This window comes from Pongo abelii, chromosome 16, assembly GCF_028885655.2.
Source record: "Pongo abelii isolate AG06213 chromosome 16, NHGRI_mPonAbe1-v2.0_pri, whole genome shotgun sequence".
NCBI classification, from domain to species: Eukaryota; Metazoa; Chordata; class Mammalia; order Primates; family Hominidae; genus Pongo; species Pongo abelii.
Genome location: NC_072001.2, coordinates 55,571,596 through 55,592,668, shown reverse-complemented (window position 1 = coordinate 55,592,668; position 21,073 = coordinate 55,571,596). Strand labels below are relative to the sequence as shown.

The 21,073-nt window shown below is 39.3% G+C and overlaps 1 protein-coding gene across 7 annotated transcripts in view; it reads left to right on the top strand.

The window, feature by feature from the left end:
* Positions 1-21,073, top strand: part of ATOSA (atos homolog A) — a 114,583-nt gene that overhangs the window by 51,351 nt on the left and 42,159 nt on the right. The window contains exon 1 of one of the 7 annotated variants that reach the window (XM_063716163.1): positions 2,478-2,614. The exons of the other annotated variants lie outside the window; for them this stretch is intronic. The gene's annotated coding sequence lies outside the window, so the exon portion shown is untranslated. Of the gene's footprint in view, positions 1-2,477; positions 2,615-21,073 lie in introns of those variants that run through there. 7 annotated transcript variants of the gene reach the window in all.

Below are 21,073 nucleotides of genomic sequence, written 5' to 3'. Positions count from 1 at the left end.
TTCTTACTAGAGAAATAAGGATTAAGAGAACTACTCGCTTAAGTTGTAGTCAATATTTTATGCTCTCTAAATTGACGAACTGTAACTTTTGAACAGTATCATGAACTAAAATTCAGATGAAATTAGTCTTTTCCACTTTAAGATGTTTTTAGTTAATGGGTATACAGCTACCTTCCTATAATGAAGGAAAAGTTATTGAAGAAATACCGTCTGGTCAGGTGCAATGTAATCCCAGCACTGTCAGCCTACACCTGTAATCCCAGCACTTTGGGAGGCTGAAGCTGGAGGATCACTTGAGGCCAGGAGTTTGAGACCAACCTGGCTAACATAGCAAGGCTCCTGTCTTTACAGAAAAGTTTTAAAAAATAGCTGAGCATGATGGCGCATTCCTGTAGTCCTAGCTACTTGGGAGCCTGAGGTAGGAGGGTCGCTTGAGTCCAGGAGTTTGAGGTTACAATGGGACTGCCTATTCAATTTCAAAACACATTTTGGACCATGTAATTTCTTGGGTCAGCATTGTGTTTTAGACCACTTTAGTTATTTGTCCAGCCAACAAGGAAATCTAACTTTTCGTCAGTAGCTTTCAGTTTGGGTGTTAAATTCGAGATATGTTGCTTGCTTTAAAACTTGTTTCTTACATTAAAAAATGTAAAATGCATTCTAGAAATTATATATATATGGCAAATTAATTTGCCATAACACATAGGCGTGGGTGTTTGTCTTATTACTTGGATTTATCAGCTCTGTGAACTTCGGAAAGTTGAACAATATTGTAAGTTGAATATTGTCTTTTTCCCTTTATACCATAATTCTTCACCTTAATATTTTCATCAACTCATAAAATCTTAAAGTTGGAAGACTTTTTTTAAGAAGTGGTGTACTTTGATAGTTAAAGTAACCTAGAACAAAAGAGATTAATATGGGAGAATGTGGACCTCATGAAATCCAGCATGGTGCTTATTTTTCACCAACTAGTACCGCCTTACAAACAGTGAGACCTAGGCAAGAGTGAGATGTTGCGCAGAATTCCCAGACTTCAGTTTTCCACATACATGCTGAAATTTTAAAAACAGATTTATTTTGTCATACATGAGACAATGTGAATTTTTTAAAATTATGAAGTATATCATACCTACAAAGAGCATATACATTAAAGATGGTTTAGAGAACAGCAAAATGATCTCCCATGCAGTTGCTACTCAGCTTAAGAAGCAGAACCTTGTGTGCTGACTCCTGTGTTCCTCTCCTCAGTTACATCCCCAAAATATCCACTGTTCTGAATTCTGTGTTGTCTCTTTTAAAATATTTTATCACATATATAACCATAAACTATGTTGTTTAGCTTGTTTTTTTAAACTTTTATGCAAATAGAATCATCCTATAGTGTTCTACAACCTGTGCGTAGCTGTAGGTTATTATTCTTGTACTTATGTTCACTCTTGTATCCCATTATATGAATGTATCACAGCATTAATTCTATGGATCATAAACAGTTGTTTTTTCCAAAATTTTGTTGTTATAGACAGTGCTTCTTTGAACATTCTTGTATTAGTCTCCTAGCATACATGTACAAGATTTTCTCTAGGTTATTTACCTAGGAGAGTAATTGAGTTGTAGAGTATGCACTTCTTAACTAGGTAATGCCAGATTATTTTTGAAAGTGTTTGCACCAGTGTGTACCTTTACTAGCAGTGTATGACCACTTCTGTTGCTCTATACCTTTAGCAATATTTAGTCAATTTTCCTGCAAAATCCTTTGAATGTGAAATCATATGTAATTGTAGTTTTAATTTGTATTTTGCAGTGATTAAGGAGTTCTACATCTTATATTCATTAACCTTTCAGGATTCTTAGGTGAAATATTCTAGATATTTGTCTTTTGTCAGCATTTGCATTGCAAATATTTTCTTTGTTTTTGGCATGTCTTCTCAGTCTCTGTGGTGCCTTTGGTGTAGCACTTCATCTCCCTTAGTCCATAGGAACCTCGTAATGCCTATGGTTTAATAAAGACAAGTAACTCTGAACTTTCAACAACCAACTTAGGAAACAAAGTTGTAGAACAATAGTTTTTAGAAATTTGGGGCTATTTTTAAGCTATATTTATAGGAGTGCTAGTAGAACATGTGTGAGGAATACAGGGAGGCCTACTTTGAGATGTTTGAAAGATGAGAGTCTGGGAAAAGAGCTTGTTCGGAACACATAGGAAGCAAAAGTACAGTAATGACTTTCCCTAGGTACCCCGCCACCACCAACATCCAGCCCTAACCTGTTGAACTTCCTCTAGCTCTAATTTTACTCTATTGTGTACAAATATTTTTTGTTTTTCATCTTATTTTCCTGCTGTATATTGTTTATACTTCATTTGTTTTGTTTCTCCCTGCCGCTTCCCCAATTCTGTCTTCATTTTGATTTCAATTCTTATTACTTATCCTTCTAGTCTTTTCTGTTTTTTTATTTTTTTATTTTTTTTAGACGGAGTCTTGCTCTGTTGCCCAGGCTGGAGTGCAGTGGCGCAATCTCAGCTCACTGCAACCTTTGCCTCCCGGGTTCAAGCGATTCTGCTGGCTCAGCCTGTCGAGTAGCAGAGATTACAGGCGCCCGCCACCAGGCCCAGGTAATTTTTGTATTTTTAGTAGAGACAGGATTTCATCATGTTGGCTAGGCTAGTCTCGAACTCCTGAGCTCATGATCCGCCTTCCTCAGCCTCCCAAAGTGCTGGGATTACAGGCATGAGCCACGATGCCTGGCTTTTTTTTTTTTTTTTTTAACTACCCTTACTTCCACTGAGGATTTTTAGGGCATGAAAGGATACTGTATGATAGTATCATGGTGGATACATGTCATTAACATTTTTCCAAACCCAGAAAATGTATGACATCCTGAGTGAACCCCAACATAAACTATGGACTTTGAGTGATTATGATGTGTCAGTGTAGGTTCATCAAGTGTAGCAAATATACCACTCTTTTGAGGTTGTTCATAATGGAGGAGGCCACACAGGTGTTGGGGAGGGGGTATAATCTCTGTACTTGCCACTCAGTTTTGCTGTAAACTTAAAACTGCTCTTAAAACGTCTTTATATGACCTCTAACGTGATATTGAATTTTTTAAAAAACCTTTAGTTAAAAGCAAACCAAAAAAACCCTTAACTCCACAAAAAATGACTATGTTTGAATTGTTAAACAGCCAGGAAGGGAATATGGACACTTATAGATTGAAGGCTTTCTATAATTAAGAATTTGAATTGGCGAGGGCAAGATGTTTGTTATGGCAGCCAATTTTAGTCTTCTGGGAAGAGAATGGCCCTTCAGGATTGTATAAAGGAGAAGATTTACCTTCCTTAGCTTCAGATTTTTGTGGTCTAGAAAATATATTTGTTAACAATTGAGTGAAAAATTAAGTAGTTGCATAAAATAGATTGAAATTTATTTAATGAAGTCATCAATTGTACTATTATTAAAATAGAGTTTTTGTTTTGTATTATACTTTCATGGCACTTCAGTTAAAATTATTTTAATGGAAGATACATAAAAACTAATCACATGACATTCATTTCTTTGTCATGTAAGCTTTTAATCTATTCATAATATCATTTGAGGAGTTTAAATAACATTAAAAATATGCCTTTTTAAAAGTTTTGCTGTATCTAGGACAGTGTTTTTAAAAAACTATATCACATTGTAGTTTTTACATTACTGTAGTAAATAGTTATGGTAACAAATTCAGATTGACAGGTAATTAATGTTTTACATTTTGCAGTATTTTCAAAAGTGAGAAAGGTATTAGTACCCATTTTATTACTTAGCTGTAATTAACTTAGAGAACGACACAGAAAATCAGTGTGGCCTGAGTTCTGAGTACACAGCCCTGGTATGGCTCATATCAGAGGAGCATCTTCTGTGTTTCCAGAATTCTCTTAGGTTCTTCTTAAGTCTTTTATCTAGAAATACTTGGATTTTACATTACTTAGATTCATTGTTCCAAGAAGCTCAAAGAGCTTTATAAAATACTATTAGTCTTAAAATATTTAAAATCATTGAGTGAATATTTTATATTGATTTTGTTCATAATCATCTTAAGAGTGTGTGTGGGCCTGATAGAATGTCTGCAGACACGAAGAACAGCATTAGATATATCTAAGAGACATTTTAGAGCACTGGAGAGAATTAAATTCCAAATTCCCACGTCTTGTCAGTCACTAAGCCTGCCTTTCTTTCCTTCATTTCCTTTGGTGATTCTAGTTGTCCTAATCATTCACAATCGAGAATTAGCAATTAGAGAATTAGCCAAAGCTTTTCCTTTGGCTTCTGTGAGATTTAGTGTGATGAAATCTGCCTCTCAAAATTACATTAGGTTGAGAGGGACCTACTTTTAGCATTTTGTTGAACACACTATCAGATGGCAGAATTGGCTATTAAGTGGAATTATAAATTCTCTTGAGATACTGATGGCTGAGGCCCAGGAACATACATGAATGTAATCATTTCAGTCTTGTGTGTGTTAACAACTCTTTATTAAAATCAGTGTGAATAAGTTAAATTCTGTTTTTAAAAAATCATAGTAAAATAAAAGCAAAAGCAAAAAAAAATGCATAAGCATTGCCTGATGTTCTGACCACCTTCAGTCTGACATTTTTTCTCCCTTAATGTAGGGCTAATAATCTGAGTTTGCCTGTTTTATAATATATGAATTATTCAGTTGGTCATACTTCAACATAGATCAAAGTTGATCTACAAGTGCTAGTGCCTTTCAATAAGCTAAATCACTACACTTTTATGTCTGCTTTCATTTTGCTTATATATTTATTGAGTACTTCCTATGTGTCAAGCAGTGTCCTAGGCACTGGTAATAAATGATGAAAATTTAGACCTGGCCCCTGTACTCATAGAGTTTATAGTCGAGTTAGAGGCAAACAGGCCATTACAATAAGGTATTAATTGAAATTTAACTGAAATCAACTATCAGAAGTTGGCAGATTTTCAGTTTCTTCATTGAAAAATGTGCAGTTTGTGACAGGGTACTCTTTAGTTAAGTTGTCTACCTATCTCCTTCCCTTCCCTCTTAGGTATTTTCTAACTCATTCACAGCCCTTCTTTTGCAACTTTGAAAGTATCAGGTTTAGAATTTGGGTGGCTCTGGCAGAGAGGAGTCTATCAAATATGGTTGACATTGAGGAAACACAACTAATGTTATGTCTCATTGACAAAAATAGGGGTCAGAGGGATTGCATGGGCAGAGAAACAAAGAGCATTCTGGCCGGAAAGCAGAAAAGTGAACTGGAAAACCTAGTTAGAATTCATAGGAAAACTGGGATTGGGAATTAGATACCAAATGTTTTACAGTAAGGACATGAATCAAACCGCAAGAGGCTGAATAACTGCTATAGAATAGGCAACAAGAATGACCTTGACAGTAAACCGACAAATATCTAAGGCTTCATGTTCTCTCTGAACTCTGTCCATAATTCTTCCCTGAGCCACAATTGGAATTGAACTAATAACGGGTAGAGTTTGGCACACTGGATGAGATTTGGAAATAAATCCCCAAATTTCTGACATTTTCCCTACACAAGAGACGTAGGTTTAAGGCCCCCCTTTACCATTATGTTGCTGTGTATGCCTGAGCAAGTCACTTTACCTCTCTGAAGTCCGATTTCTTCACCTGTAAATTAGTGAAAATATATCCTGAATTCTACAAAAAAACCAACTCTTGGCATTTCTCTCTTTTTTTTTTTTTCAGCTTTCCCTCATCTTTTCTCCCACAGAAGCTGCTTATTTCCCTTTGATGATAAAGGGATCAAGTTTAGTTTTAATTAACTCTAGGTGTTTTTTAATGCACAAAGCAGAACATTGAAACACTTTATTTATAACCAGATGTAATTGTACAGTTTTGCCATGCATTATAAGGATAATGTTTCCAAGTTGGATATCCTCTTGTTGTTTCTGGAACCACATGATCTAGACTTTTCCCGTAGTACTTAAATTGAGAGCTTTAAAAAGGAGAGACATACAGAACAAAAGGAGGAACTGTCCGAATTCATGTAATACCATGGGCTTCAAGATGATCCTCCACTTACTGATAAAGTGTGTGGCCTTGGGCAAATGATTTTACAAATTTAGGATTCTCTTCTGTAAAATGGGGAAAGATGTATATCATAGCATTTAGTTTTATTTTAAATTCAACAAACACTTATATGGCATACACTATGAGCCATGCATCATTCTAAAAGTTACATAGATAATAACTCAATCCTTGTAACTGCCCTCTCAAAGTTGATATATTATCCCCATTTAATTAGGTGAAATACTGAGGGAAGAGATGTTGTGTAACTTGTACAAATCCAAACAACTAGCAAGTAGCGGAGCTGGTTGACAGACTTCGGAGTTGAGCCCTTTACTACTGCTCTATGCTGCTTCATGAGGACTAACTTGATAAAACAATTCACAACTCAGGTTGATGGGGATCATCTTTGTTTAATTGAATGTTTGGGTTTACATGACAATGAATTTAATAGCCAATTTTCAAAGAGCTAGATTACTATAAAAACATATAACTTGTTTTTTTAGATGGCACCTTATGATATTACAGTGTTTTAGTCATAATTTTGAACTTTGGTGGTTATTGTGTAGATGTAGAGCAGAGATACTTGGTTGAATTTAAACAAACCACACTCAAGTTCAGAAGATTGCTTTTAAAAGTCAGTCTGTGATAAATTTGTTACTTATCATAGTTGATAAGTTGATCACTTGTCTTTTTTCATAATAGAGTGTTGAGGATTAAAATAAATAGTTTAAGTTTTGTTGTGGATTAACAAGACCAAGAATAAAGAGTATTTTCATATTAGAAAATACTGTTCTGTAGATGAGAATATTTATGTATAACTAATAATAAAATAATAGTGTACACATAAAATTGCTCTTTCACTTATAGCCGTGGTCACTATTTTTCACACTTGTCACTAATGTCAACTTTGACTCTTATTCTCTGCTTGAAGACTTTTCATGGTATATAAAATGACTTGTACTAGGTATCAAGAAACTTGAATTCCAGTTTGCTATTGCCTGGTTTCTAGTATATTATTTAAGCAAGGAAGTTGATGTCTTTGTACCTTATTTTCCTCATCTGGAAGTAGGTTAGGTTAGGATGATTTCTAAGATCCTTTACAATTCTCACTTAAAACAGGTACACATGGCCAGGTGCAGTGGCTCATACCTGTAATCCCAGCACTTTGGGAGGCCAAGACGGGTGGATCACTTGAAGTTAGGAGTTTGAGACCAGCCTGACCAACATGGTAAAACCCCATCTGTACTAAAAATACAAAAAATTAGCTGGACATGGTGGCAGGTGCCTGTAATCCCAGCTACTCTGGAGGCTGAGGCAGGAAAAACACTTGAACCCAGGAGGCAGAGGTTGCAGTGAGCCGGGATCGCACCACGGCACTCCAGCCTGGGTGACAGAACAAGACTCTGTCTCAAAAAAAAAAAAAAAAAGCAGGTACACATAACATATTCCTTTGAGACTGGAACACATAAATGAGAAGCCAAAAATATTTCAGTGATTGTGGAATTTAACCCATTAGTAGATATACATCCATAACATGTTAAGAATATTCTAAAGAAATGAATAGGTTGATATAACTATAGAGCTGTCAAATTGTGCTGAATTTTTCCTGAAGTGGTTCATTTGCATTGATCTGTCCTTTCCTTTTTCATGGTCACATTTGTGATTAGTGCCCTAAGTTTTGGAGAAGTTTGGCTGAAGTTAACACTACAGTCTGTCCATGGAACAGAGTGAAATTTACCCATGAGGAGGTGAAATTCATGACCTTTGGTTGGTACACCAACACCCTACAGTAACCATTTATAGCCTAGATGGCTTCTGTAAACTCTGGGGAAGAGTACGAAGTAAGTCAAAGATCAGTGTGGAAAGGAGTTAGGAATGGGCTTTCTCATGGAAAAGATTGGTAGTCCAGAAAGCTTTGGGTTGGTGGAAAGGAAAAGAGGAAGTCATGCTTGATAGGTTAAAAACAAAAACAAAAACAAAATCAAAAACGTTTAAGCTTGAGAGGATTGTAATGGAATGGCTTTTTGGGAAGATTAATCTGTATTAGGATTCAAGATGGATAAGGAGATGCCTAGAGTCCTAGACAATAGCTAGGAAACTTGTAGTAATTCAGGTATAAAATAATAAGAACCTAACTAGGTAACTGTTTTGGGGATAAAAAGCAAGAGTTTAATTCCAAGAAAAATTTAAAACAAATTAAAATTTAGTATAATTTCAGGATTATACAGGAGAATCTCCTACCACTTGTGCCATAGACTTAGAAGAGAAGCAGTTAAAACTTCTTTTAGTCTCATTTTGAGATTTGGAAATAATTCTCTATGAGTGATGATATTGCATATTTAATACTTTTCTAGAAAGGGCTGTTATATTACATGAATGCCCATTGTGTTAAGAGAATATTAAGAAGGTAGACTTTTGCATTTATTGTTTATACTCTTCAGAAATTGACAGTGTATGTCACTTTTGTCTAATCTTCCATCATCACCATCTACTGAGCTCACTATTTTCAAGGTCACCAATGACTTCCTTATTGTTAAATTCAATGGTCACTTCTTTATTTATATTTTATTAAACCTTACCAGTGTTTGAGACCATTGACCATGCACTTCTGGAAACTTTTCTTCTCTCGAGGCTTCCATTATACCAGCCTGTAATCCAGCTCCTTTTGCTGTTCATCGTCTTCTCTAATTGTTGGAGTGCCCCAGGGCTCTGTTGTGAGTTCCCTGCTCTCCTCTATCTACATATTCCTCTAGGTAACTCTTGATTCTAAATACTATCCAAATGCCTGCGATCCCCAAAACTATACCTACAACCCCGGACAACTATAATAACCTCCTAATTAGCATAGCTACTTTCATTCTTTCCCCCTATTCTTTTATCCACATAGCAGCCAGGGTGATCATTTTAAAATGTAAATCAGATCATGCATTTCTCTAGTTAAAACCCTCTAATGGCTCCCCATTCCATTTAGAATAAAATCTAAACTGTCTACCCTATTTTCAAAATCCTATATGATCTGGTCCCTGACCACCTTTCTAAACTTTTTTTTTTTTTTTTGACATGGAGTCTCACTTTGTTGCCCAGGTGGGAGTACAGTCGTGCAATCATAGTTCACTGCAGCCTTGAACTCCTGGGCTCAAGCAGTCCTCCTGCCTCAGCCTCCCAAGTAGCTGGAACCACAGGCACAGGTTACCACACCTGGCTTTATTTATTTATTTATTTATTTATTTATAATAGAGACAGAGTCTCACTGTGTTGCCCAGGCTGGTCTCGAACTCCTGGGCTTAAGCAATCCACCCATCTTGGCTTCCCAAAGTGTTGGGATTACGGGTGTGAGCCACCATGCCTGCTAAACGTCCATCTCTTGCTGCTTTCCCTCTCTCCCCACTGCAATTTCAGCGTCATACACCTTCTAGTTCCTGGGATTTGACCCATTTGTTCCCACCTTTGACACTGCTCAGAATGCTCTTTCCCCTAATTTTTGAATGGCTAGCTCCTTGTCATTCAGATCTCAGCTGAAATGTTACCTGCTTCAAAAAGCCCTCCTTAACCACCTGATACAAAGCATTGCCATAACCATTCTCATATCACATCATCCTTTTTATAATTATGGCATAGTACTTAGCATCTGATAGTTTATTGATTTGTTTTTGTTTTTCTGTGCCATCACAACAATATAAGCTCCAAGCCCCAGTGTCTACAAAAGTGCCTGGAACCTGGTAGTTTTATGGTATTTGTTGAATAAATGAAGTCTTAGTACCTACATAGTGGTTATGTTAACTGAGAGTCCCATTCTTTGAGCATAACCTCTTCCACTAGTTCTTAATATCCATTCTCAGATGGCTCAACTCATTTCCATGTGTTTCTCATATGGAATCTCACTGAGATTCCAGTTCTTACCTAATTTTTTAAACATTTGTTTTTAAAAAGAAAAAGTGTTTCAGATACTAAGTTCCAATTTCTCAATACCAGAACCAGTATACTGTTACCTGTGTGTGTCTTCACAAATGCCAGTATAAAATAATCAAACTATGACCTACTTTAAGAAATAGTAGGCCAGGCGCAGTGGCTCATGCCTGTAATCCAGCGCTTTGGGAGGCCGAGGTTGGTAAATCACTTGAGGTCAGGAGTTCGAGACCACCCTGGCCAATATAGTGAAACCCCATCTCTACTAAAAATACAAAAATTAGCCGGACATGGTGGAGCGCACCTGTGATCCCTACTCAGGAGGCTGAAGCAAGAGAATTGCTTGAACCCCGTAGGTAGAGGTTTCAGTGAGTCGAGATCATGTCATTGCACTGCAACCTGGGCGATAGAACGAGACTGTGTCTCAAAAAAAAAAAAAGAAAGAAAAGAAATAGTAAGTGTATTAGTGTATTCTCATGCTGCTTATAAAGACATACCCAAGACTGGGTAATTTATAAAGAAAAAGAGGTTTAATGGACTCACAGTTCCACATGGCTAGAGAGGCCGCACAATCATGGCAGAAGGTGAAAGGCACATCTTAAGTGGCAGCAGGCAAGAGACAGTGTATGCAGGGGAACTCCGCTTTATAAAACCATCAGATCTCATGAGACTTATGAGACTTACTCACTATCACAAGAACAGAATGGAAAAACCCACCCCCATGATGCAGTTACCTCCCACTGGGACCCTCCTATGACACGTGGGGATTATTACAATTCAAGATGAGATTTGGGTGGGGACACAGAGCCAAACCGTATCAGTAGGGGTTACAAAAAGTAATAACTCTGATTAATTAAAAATATATGACACTGGGACTGATTTTATTACATATTATTTTTCAGTTAATAGGAGTTACTTATCTAATGCTAGTCAGAGAATAGTGATTTATTTACAATTTAGTATATGGGATTACGTATTTGTTTTATGGGACTGATAATGTTTTGTATGTATGTCTGTCTGTCTGCTTGTATATGCTTGTGATTCTACAGATACATAATCATAACATTCTTTTATTTATTTATTTATTTTTTTGAGACGGAGTTTCGCTCTTTTGCCCAGGCCGGAGTGCAGTGGCGCGATCTCGGCTCACTACAAGCTCCACCTCCCGGGTTCACGCTATTCTCCTGCCTCAGACTCCCGAATAGCTGGGACTACAGGCGCCCGCCACCACGCCCGGCTAATTTTTTGTATTTTTAGTAGAGATGGGGTTTCACTGTGTTAGCCAGGATGGTCTTGATCTCCTGACCTCGTGATCCACCCGCCTCGGCCTCCCAAAGTGCTGGGATTACAGGCGTGAGCCACCACGCCCGGCCCCACATTGTTCTTAAACATTAGGTTTTTACTTATGTTGTAGATATGTTTCCTTGTCAAAAGTAGGTATGTCATTATTTTAGATCTAACTGGACCACAGTATATTTAACCAGTCTCATATTGTTGAATATTTAGGTTGATGCCAGTTTTTTAAATTGGTATAAATGTTTTCATAAACATCCTTGAACATTTGGCTTGGTGTACTTGTTCTGTTATTTCCTGGGGATAAATTCATAGAAGGAGAATTTTTATTCACAGTACTCGGTTGTGCATCATGAAGTAAAAAGGACACTTTTTATTTTTATTTAATTTTTTTGAGACAAAGTCTCTCTCTGTTGCCCAGGTTGGAGTGCAGTGGCATATTCCCAGCTCACTGCAGCCTCAACCTCCAGGATCAAGTGATCCTCCTTCCTCTGCCTTCCGAGTAGCTGGGACTGCAGGCACATGCCACCACACCGGCTAATTTTTGTAGAGATGGGATTTCACCATGTTGCCCAGGCTGGTTTTGAATTCCAGAGCTCAAGCAATCAGCCTGCCTCAGCCTCCCAATGTGCTGGGATTACAGGCATAAGCCACTGCACCTGGCTGGACATTATTTTTAGATAAACTTTCTTAGTAGCAATTCCCCAGGTTGTTCCCAGGCCTCTTCCATGTTAATCCATGGCATAAGAGGCCTAGACTCCTTCTCCTTCCCTGGCAGATTTTAGAAATAAACAGCATATATAACAGCCTAGCAATGGGAAAGACACTCTTCTTTCACTCCCATTGAAGTAGCTTTGAGCCATCCTGCTTCGTTTGTTTTTTTCCTAAATCAAGAAATGTGGCCGGGCGCGGTGGCTCACGCCTGTAATCCCAGCACTTTGGGAGGCCGAGGCGGGCGGATCACAAGGTCAGGAGATCGAGACCATCCTGGCTAACACGGTGAAACCCCATCTCTACTAAAAATACAAAAAATTAGCTGGGCCTGGTGGCAGGTGCCTGTAGTCCCAGCTACTCGGGAGGCTGAGGCAGGAGAATGGCGTAAACCCGGGAGGCGGAGCTGGCAGTGAGCCGAGATGGTGCCACTGCACTCCAGCCTGGGCAACAGAGCAAGACTCCGTCTCAAAAAAAAAAGAAATGTGTGTGTATAATGAGTAGTGCTTCAGCTGGGCTCTTGGTTAGATTATCTCAATGAGTTAGTGGTTCTGGTCTCTCTCCTGTGGTTTTTCTGAAGAACAAAGAATCATAAATTCTCAGAGTTGGAAAAAACCTGAGAACAAGCCTAATTGAACCACTCGCTTACATAAATCTCTTCAGCCACACCCTAGCAAGTGTTTATCAAACTTTGCTTGAACACCTCTAGCAATGAAGAATTTACTTCTTAGTCTATTTCGTCTATGAATCACTTCAGTTGTTCAAAGTTTTCCCAGTGGCTAAGTTGTTCACTTTTCTCGATGGACAGAACAGGTGGGGAATTTTAAGAAGCTGCTACACTCCAGAACCAGAAGAGCATGCAAAAGCAGTCAGTCTGATCATCGCTCCCAGACAACCTGGTACAAGCACAATCCTCATTGAGGTCTTAGGTAGAGGGACCCCCAGAACTGTGTTTTCATTGGTTAATCACCGGTGTCCAGTGATCTGTCCTTCATAGCCTGTGAAAATTTATAACATCCTTTCTGTTCTCTTCAATATTATATTTTATGTCAAATAATTTATTTTTCTTTTCTTTTCTTTTTTTTTTTTTTAAGACAGTCTCTCTCTGTCGCCCAGGCTGGAGTGCAGTGGTGCAATCTCAGTTCACTGCAACCTCCACCTCCTGGGTTCAAGTGATCCTCCCATCTCAGCCTCCCAAGTAGCTGGGATTACAAGCATGCACCACCATGCCTGGCTAATTTTTGTATTTTTAGTGGAGACAGGGTTTCACCATGTTGGTCAGGCTGGTCTCGAACCCCTGACCTCAAGTGATCCACCTACAGGAGTGAGCTACAGGAGTGAGCCACCACACCTGGCCAAATAATTTATTTCTTCTAACATGTGTAACTGGTTAGAAGGCCTAGCAGTTCATATTTGTCTAGATTTGAAACATTTTTTGTTTTTTTTGTAAATAGACTTTTTCAGATGCTCTAAAATCAAACTTTATTTCTAGTGTGAGCTATGTCCTCAAAATATCAAGATCTATTGAATTCTCTTTAGCCTGACATATTTCCCAATAATTAGTCATATTCTTCAGTAAACTCTGCTGTTGTGTTTAGAGGTTGACATTATAAAAATTTTAATGATGTAACTTTTCTTTAAAAAAATTTTTTACTGCCAATTTTCAAGGACAATCTATAACAATGTAACTGTTCTGAGGACTACTATGATTTAGTATTCTCGTTTATTAAAATTAGACATTCTTGACAAATTTCTAAAAGTTGTCATCACATATCACTTGTACTTAGGTAATATTTTATGTTTCAAAATACCATTGTATAATCCATTTCAGTACTTATGTAATAGTTACATTGGTAATTAGCAGATAACTAGTATCATCTCTAATCTTTGTTTCAAATTTTTCATTTAAACATTTAACACCCTAAGTTCAGTAAGTCATCTGAGGGATTGCAAACTCCAGTCATGGTTTTGAAGTTTGTTTAGTTTACCCCCCACAGAGACAATGACCAAAGCAACCAAATTTTAGTCCAATGTTACATTATTTAAAAGTGGCTTGGGGCAGTGGCTCACACCTGTAATCCCAGCACTCTGGGAGGCCAAGGTAGGAGAATTGCTTGAGGCCAGGAGTTTGAGGTTAAAGTGAGCTATGATCACGCCACTGCACTCCAACCTGGGCAACAAAGCAAGAACTTGTCTCTTAAAAAAAAAAAAGAAGAAGAAAATACTTTTTTTTAACAGTTCAGTTTTTATCACTTTAAACTTGATAATTCCTACTGCAAGAGTTAGCCACTCCCTGCTAGGAGCTTTGGAGATGTATTACAGTTTTGCAGGCATAAGGATAACAAGTCATAGAGTCCTGGTAATATCTCTTTCTTTCACTCTCTCATTGCACTTTCCCCACCCTCTTCCCCACTTTGTATGTCCTTTCCTAATCTAACCTGTTAGTTTTGCATAATTTCGTCATCTGCAGAAATGATCAGGTGCTCTTTAGGATATGTACAGTGGTAGTGGTAGTGTTTAAAAAGTAGTTTTAAGAGACATCCTTGTTAAGAGTGAAGAAAAATTGGGCCAGGCGCAGTGGAACACACCTGTAATCCCAGCACTTTGGGAGGCCGAGGCAGGTGGCTCACGAAGTCAGGAGATCGAGACCATGCTGGCTAACACGGTGAAACCCCGTCTCTACTAAAAATACAAAAAAATTAGCCAGACATGGTGGTGGGTGTCTGTAGCCCCAGCTACTCGGGAGGCTGAGGCAGGAGAATGGCGTGAACCTGGGAGGCAGAGCTTGCAGTGAGCTGAGATTGTGCCACTGCACTCCAGCCTGGGCGACAGAGTGAGACTCCATCTCAAAAAAAAAAAAAAAAAAAGAAAAGAAAAATTGATGAAGGGAATGATGAGTTTTTAGTCAGGCTTTGGTACACAGTATTTGGGGAGATCATATACATTAATGCTCTGCTTAGAGGCCCGCAGATGGGTCATGGTTGATTCTAAGGTGATAATGCAGAGGTAGTCAGTCAATTATGTGTTACAATTATGTGGATTTGGGGGGGAGGAGCCAAGATGGCTGAATAGGAACAGCTCCGGTCTACAGCTCCCAGCGCGAGCGACGCAGAAGACGGGTGATTTCTGCATTTCCATCTGAGGTACCGTGTTCATCTCACTAGCGAGTGCCAGACAGTGGGCGCAGGTCAGTGGGTGAGTGCACCGTGCGCCAGCCGAAGCAGGGGCGAGGCATTGCCTCACTCGGGAAGCGCAAGGGGTCAGGGAGTTCCCTTCCAGGGGTGACAGACGGCACCTGGAAAATCGGGCCACTCCCACCCGAATACTGTGCTTTTCCGACGGGCTTAGGAAACCGTGCCCCAGGAGAGTATAGCCCGCACCTGGCTCAGAGGGTCCTACGCCCACGGAGTGTCGCTGATTGCTAGCACAGCAGTCTGAGATCAAACAGCAAGTCGGCAGCGAGGCTGGGGGAGGGGCGCCCGCCATTGCCCAGGCTCGCTTAGGTAAACAAAGCAGCCTGGAAGCTTGAACTGGGTGGAGCCCACCACAGCTCAAGGAGGCCTGCCTGCCTCTGTAGGCTCCACCTCTGGGGGCAGGACACAGACAAACAAAAAGACAGCAGTAACCTCTGCAGACTTAAATGTCCCTGTCTGACAGCTGTGAGGAGAGCAGTGGTTCTCCCAGCACGCAGCTGGAGATCTGAGAACGGGCTGACTGCCTCCTCAAGTGGGTCCCTGACCCCTGACCCCCGAGCAGCCTAACTGGGAGGCACCCCCCAGCAGGGGCAGACTGACACCTCACACGGCCGGCCAGGTACTCCAACAGACCTGCAGCTGAGGGTTCTGTCTGTTAGAAGGAAAACTAACAGAAAGGACATCCACACCAAAAACCCATCTGTACATCACCATCATCAAAGACCAAAAGTAGATAAAACCACAAAGATGGGGAAAAAACAGAGCAGAAAAACTGGAAACTCTAAAAACCAGAGTACCTCTCCTCCTCCAAAGGAACGCAGTTCCTCACCAGCAACGGAACAACGCTGGACGGAGAATGACTTTGACGAGCTGAGAGAAGAAGGCTTCAGACGATCAAATTACTCCGAGCTACGGGAGGATATTCAAACCAAAGGCAAAGAAGTTGAAAACTTTGAAAAAAATTTAGAAGAATGTATAACTAGAATAACCAATACAGAGAAGTGCTTAAAGGAGCTGATGGAGCTGAAAACCAAGGCTCGAGAACTACGTGAAGAATGCAGAAGCCTCAGGAGCCGATGAGATCAAATGGAAGAAAGGGTATCAGCGATGGAAGATGAAATGAATGAAATGAAGTGAGAAGGGAAGTTTAGAGAAAAAAGAATAAAAAGCAACGAGCAAAGCCTCCAAGAAATGTGGGACTATGTGAAAAGACCAAATCTACGTCTGATTGGTGTACCTGAAAGTGACGGGGAGAATGGAAACAAGTTGGAAAACACTCTGCAGGATATTATCCAGGAGAACTTCCCCAATCTAGCAAGGCAGGCCAACATTCAGATTCAGGAAATACAGAGAACGCCACAAAGATACTCCTCGAGAAGAGCAACTCCAAGACACATAATTGTCAGATTCACCAAAGTTGAAATGAAGGAAAAAATGTTAAGGGCAGCCAGAGAGAAAGGTCGGGTTACCATCAAAGGGAAGCCCATCAGACTAACAGCGGATCTCTCGGCAGAAACCCTACAAGCCAGAAGAGAGTGGGGGCCAATATTCAACATTCTTAAAGAAAAGAATTTTCAACCCAGAATTTCATATCCTGCCAAACTAAGCTTCATAAGTGAAGGAGAAATAAAATACTTTACAGACAAGCAAATGCTGAGAGATTTTGTCACCACCAGGCCTGCCCTAAAAGAGCTCCTGAAGGAAGCGCTAAACATGGAAAGGCACAACCGGTACCAGCCACTGCAAAATCATACCGAAATGTAAAGACCATCGAGACTAGGAAGAGACTGCATCAACTAACGAGCAAAATATCCAGCTAACATCATAATGACAGGATCACATTCACACATAACAATATTAACTTTAAATGTAAATGGACTAAATGCTCCAATTAAAAGACACAGACTGGCAAACTGGATAAAGACTCAAGACCCATCAGTGTGCTGTATTCAGGAAACCCATCTCACGTGCAGAGACACACATAGGCTCAAAATAAAAGGATGGAGGAAGATCTACCAAGCAAATGGAAAACAAAAAAAGGCAGGGGTTGCAATCCTAGTCTCTGATAAAACAGACTTTAAACCAACAAAGATCAAAAGAGACAAAGAAGGCCATTACAGAATGGTAAAGGGATTAATTCAACAAGAAGAGCTAACCATCCTAAATATATATGCACCCAATACAGGAGCACCCAGATTCATAAAGCAAGTCCTGAGTGACCTACAAAGAGACTTAGACTCCCACACATTAATAATGGGAGACTTTAACACCCCACTATCAACATTAGACAGATCAACGAGACAGAAAGTCAACAAGGATACCCAGGAATTGAACTCAGCTCTGCACCAAGCGGACCTAATAGACATCTACAGAACTCTCCACCCCAAATCAACAGAATATACATTTTTTTCAGCACCACACCACACCTATTCCAAAATTGACCATATACTTGGAAGTAAAGCTCTCCTCAATAAATGTAAAAGAACAGAAATTGTAACAAACTGTCTCTCAGATCACAGTGCAATCAAGCTAGAACTCAGGATTAAGAATCTCACTCAAAACCGCTCAACTACATGGAAACTGAACAACCTGCTCCTGAATGACTACTGGGTACATAACGAAATGAAGGCAGAAATAAAGATGTTCTTTGAAACCAACGAGAACCAAGACACAACATACCAGAATCTCTGGGATGCATTCAAAGCAGTGTGTAGAGGGAAATTTATGGCACTAAATGCCCACAAGAGAAAGCAGGAAAGATCCAAAATGGACACCCTAACATCACAATTAAAAGAACTAGAAAAGCAAGAGCAAACACATTCAAAAGCTAGCAGAAGGCAAGAAATAACTAAAATCAGAGCAGAACTGAAGGAAATAGAGACACAAAAAACCCTTCAAAAAATAAATGAATCCAGGAGCTGGTTTTTTGAAAGGATCAACAAAATTGATAGACCGCTAGCAAGATTAATAAAGAAAAAAAGAGAGAAGAATCAAATAGATGCAATAAAAAATGATAAAGGGGATATCACCACCGATCCCACAGAAATACAAACTACCATCAGAGAATATTACAAACACCTCTATGCAAATAAACTAGAAAATCTAGAAGAAATGGATAAATTCCTCAACACATACACCCTCCCAAGACTAAACCAGGAAGAAGTTGAATCTCTGAATAGACCAATAACAGGAGCTGAAATTGTGGCAATAATCAATAGCTTACCAACCAAAAAAAGTCCAGGTCCAGATGGATTCACAGCCGAATTCTACCAGAGGTACAAGGAGGAGCTGGTACCATTCCTTCTGAAACTATTCCAATCAATAGAAAAAGAGGGAATCCTCCCTAACTCATTTTATGAGGCCAGCATCATCCTGATACCAAAGCCTGGCAGAGACACAACAAAAAAAGAGAATTTTAGACCAATATCCTTGATGAACATTGATGCAAAAATCCTCAATAAAATACTGGCAAACAGAATCCAGCAGCACATCAAAAAGCTTATCCACCATGATCAAGTGGGCTTCATCCCTGGGATGCAAGGCTGGTTCAATATACGCAAATCAATAAATGTAATCCAGCATATAAACAGAACCAAAGACAAAAACCACATGATTATCTCAATAGATGCAGAAAAGGCCTTTGACAAAATTCAACAACCCTTCATGCTAAAAACTCTCAATAAATTAGGAATTGATGGGACGTATCTCAAAATAATAAGAGCTATTTATGACAAACCCACAGCCAATATCATACTGAATGTGCAAAAACTGGAAGCATTCCCTTTGAAAACTGGCACAAGACAGGGATGCCCTCTCTCACCACTTCTATTCAACATAGTGTTGGAAGTTCTGGCCAGGGCAATTAGGCAGGAGAAGGAAATCAAGGGTATTCAATTAGGAAAAGAGGAAGTCAAATTGTCCCTGTTTGCAGATGACATGATAGTATATCTAGAAAACCCCATTGTCTCAGCCCAAAATCTCCTTAAGCTGATAAGCAACTTCAGCAAAGTCTCAGGATACAAAATCAATGTGCAAAAATCACAAGCATTCTTATACATCAATAACAGACAAACAGAGAGCCAAATCATGAGTGAACTCCCATTCACAATTGCTTCAAAGAGAATAAAATACCTAGGAATCCAACTTACAAGGGATGTGAAAGACCTCTTCAAGGAGAACTACAAACCACTGCTCAAGGAAATAAAAGAGGATACAAACAAATGGAAGAACATTCCATGCTCATGGGTAGGAAGAATCAATATCATGAAAATGGCCATCCTTCCCAAGGTAATTTACAGATTCAATGCCATCCCCATCAAGCTACCAATGACTTTCTTCACAGAATTGGAAAAAACTACTCTAAAGTTCATATGGAACCAAAAAAGAGCCCGCATCGCCAAGTCAATCCTAAGCCAAAAGAACAAAGCTGGAGGCATCACACTACCTGACTTCAAACTATACTACAAGGCTACAGTAACCAAAACAGCATGGTACTGGTACCAAAACAGAGATATAGATCAATGGAACAGAACAGAGCCGTCAGAAATAATGCCACATATCTACAAGTATCTGATCTTTGACAAACCTGACAAAAACAAGAAATGGGGAAAGGATTCCCTATTTAATAAATGGTGCTGGGAAAACTGGCTAGCCATATGTAGAAAGCTGAAACTGGATCCCTTCCTTACACCTTATACAAAAATCAATTCAAGATGGATTAAAGACTTAAATGTAAGACCTAAAACCATAAAAACCCTAGAAGAAAACCTAGGCATTACCATTCAGGACATAGGCATGGGCAAGGACTTCATGTCTAAAACACCAAAACCAATGGCAACAAAAGCCAAAATTGACAAATGGGATCTAATTAAACTCAAGAGCTTCTGCACAGCAAAAGAAACTACCATCAGAGTGAACAGGCAACCTACAAAATGGGAGAAAATTTTTGCAGCCTACTCATCTGACAAAGGGCTAATATCCAGAATCTACAATGAACTCCAACAAATTTACAAGAAAAAAACAAACAACCCCATCAAAAAGTGGGCGAAGGACATGAACAGACACTTCTCAAAAGAAGACATTTATGCAGCCAAAAAACACATGAAAAAATGCTCACCATCACTGGCCGTCAGAGAAATGCAAATCAAAACCACAATGAGATACCATCTCACACCAGTTAGAATGGCAATCATTCAAAAGTCAGGAAACAACAGGTGCTGGAGAGGATGTGGAGAAATAGGAACACTTTTACACTGTTGGTGGGACTGTAAACTAGTTCAACCCTTGTGGAAGTCAGTGTGGCGATTCCTCAGGGATCTAGAACTAGAAATTCCATTCGACCCAGCCATCCCATTACTGGGTATATACCCAAAGGGCTATAAATCATGCTGCTATAAAGACACTTGCACACATATGTTTATTGCGGCATTATTCACAATAGCAAAGACTTGGAACCAACCCAAATGTCCAACAATGATAGACTGGATTAAGAAAATGTGGCACATATACACCATGGAATACTATGCAGCCATAAAAAATGATGAGTTCACGTCCTTTGTAGGGACATGGATGAAATTGGAAATCATCATTCTCAGTAAACTATCGCAAGAACAAAAAACCAAACACCGCATATTCTCACTCATAGGTGGGAATTGAACAATGAGAACACATGGACACAGGAAGGGGAATATCACACTCTGGGGACTGTTGTGGGGTGGGGGGAGGGGGGAGGGATAGCACTGGGAGATATACCTAATGCTAGATGACGAGTTGGTGGGTGCAGCGCACCAGCATGGCACATGTATACATATGTAACTTACCTGCACATTGCGCACATGTACCATAAAACCTAAAGTATAATAATAATAATAATAATAATAATAAAAGAAAAAGAAAAAACTAAAAAA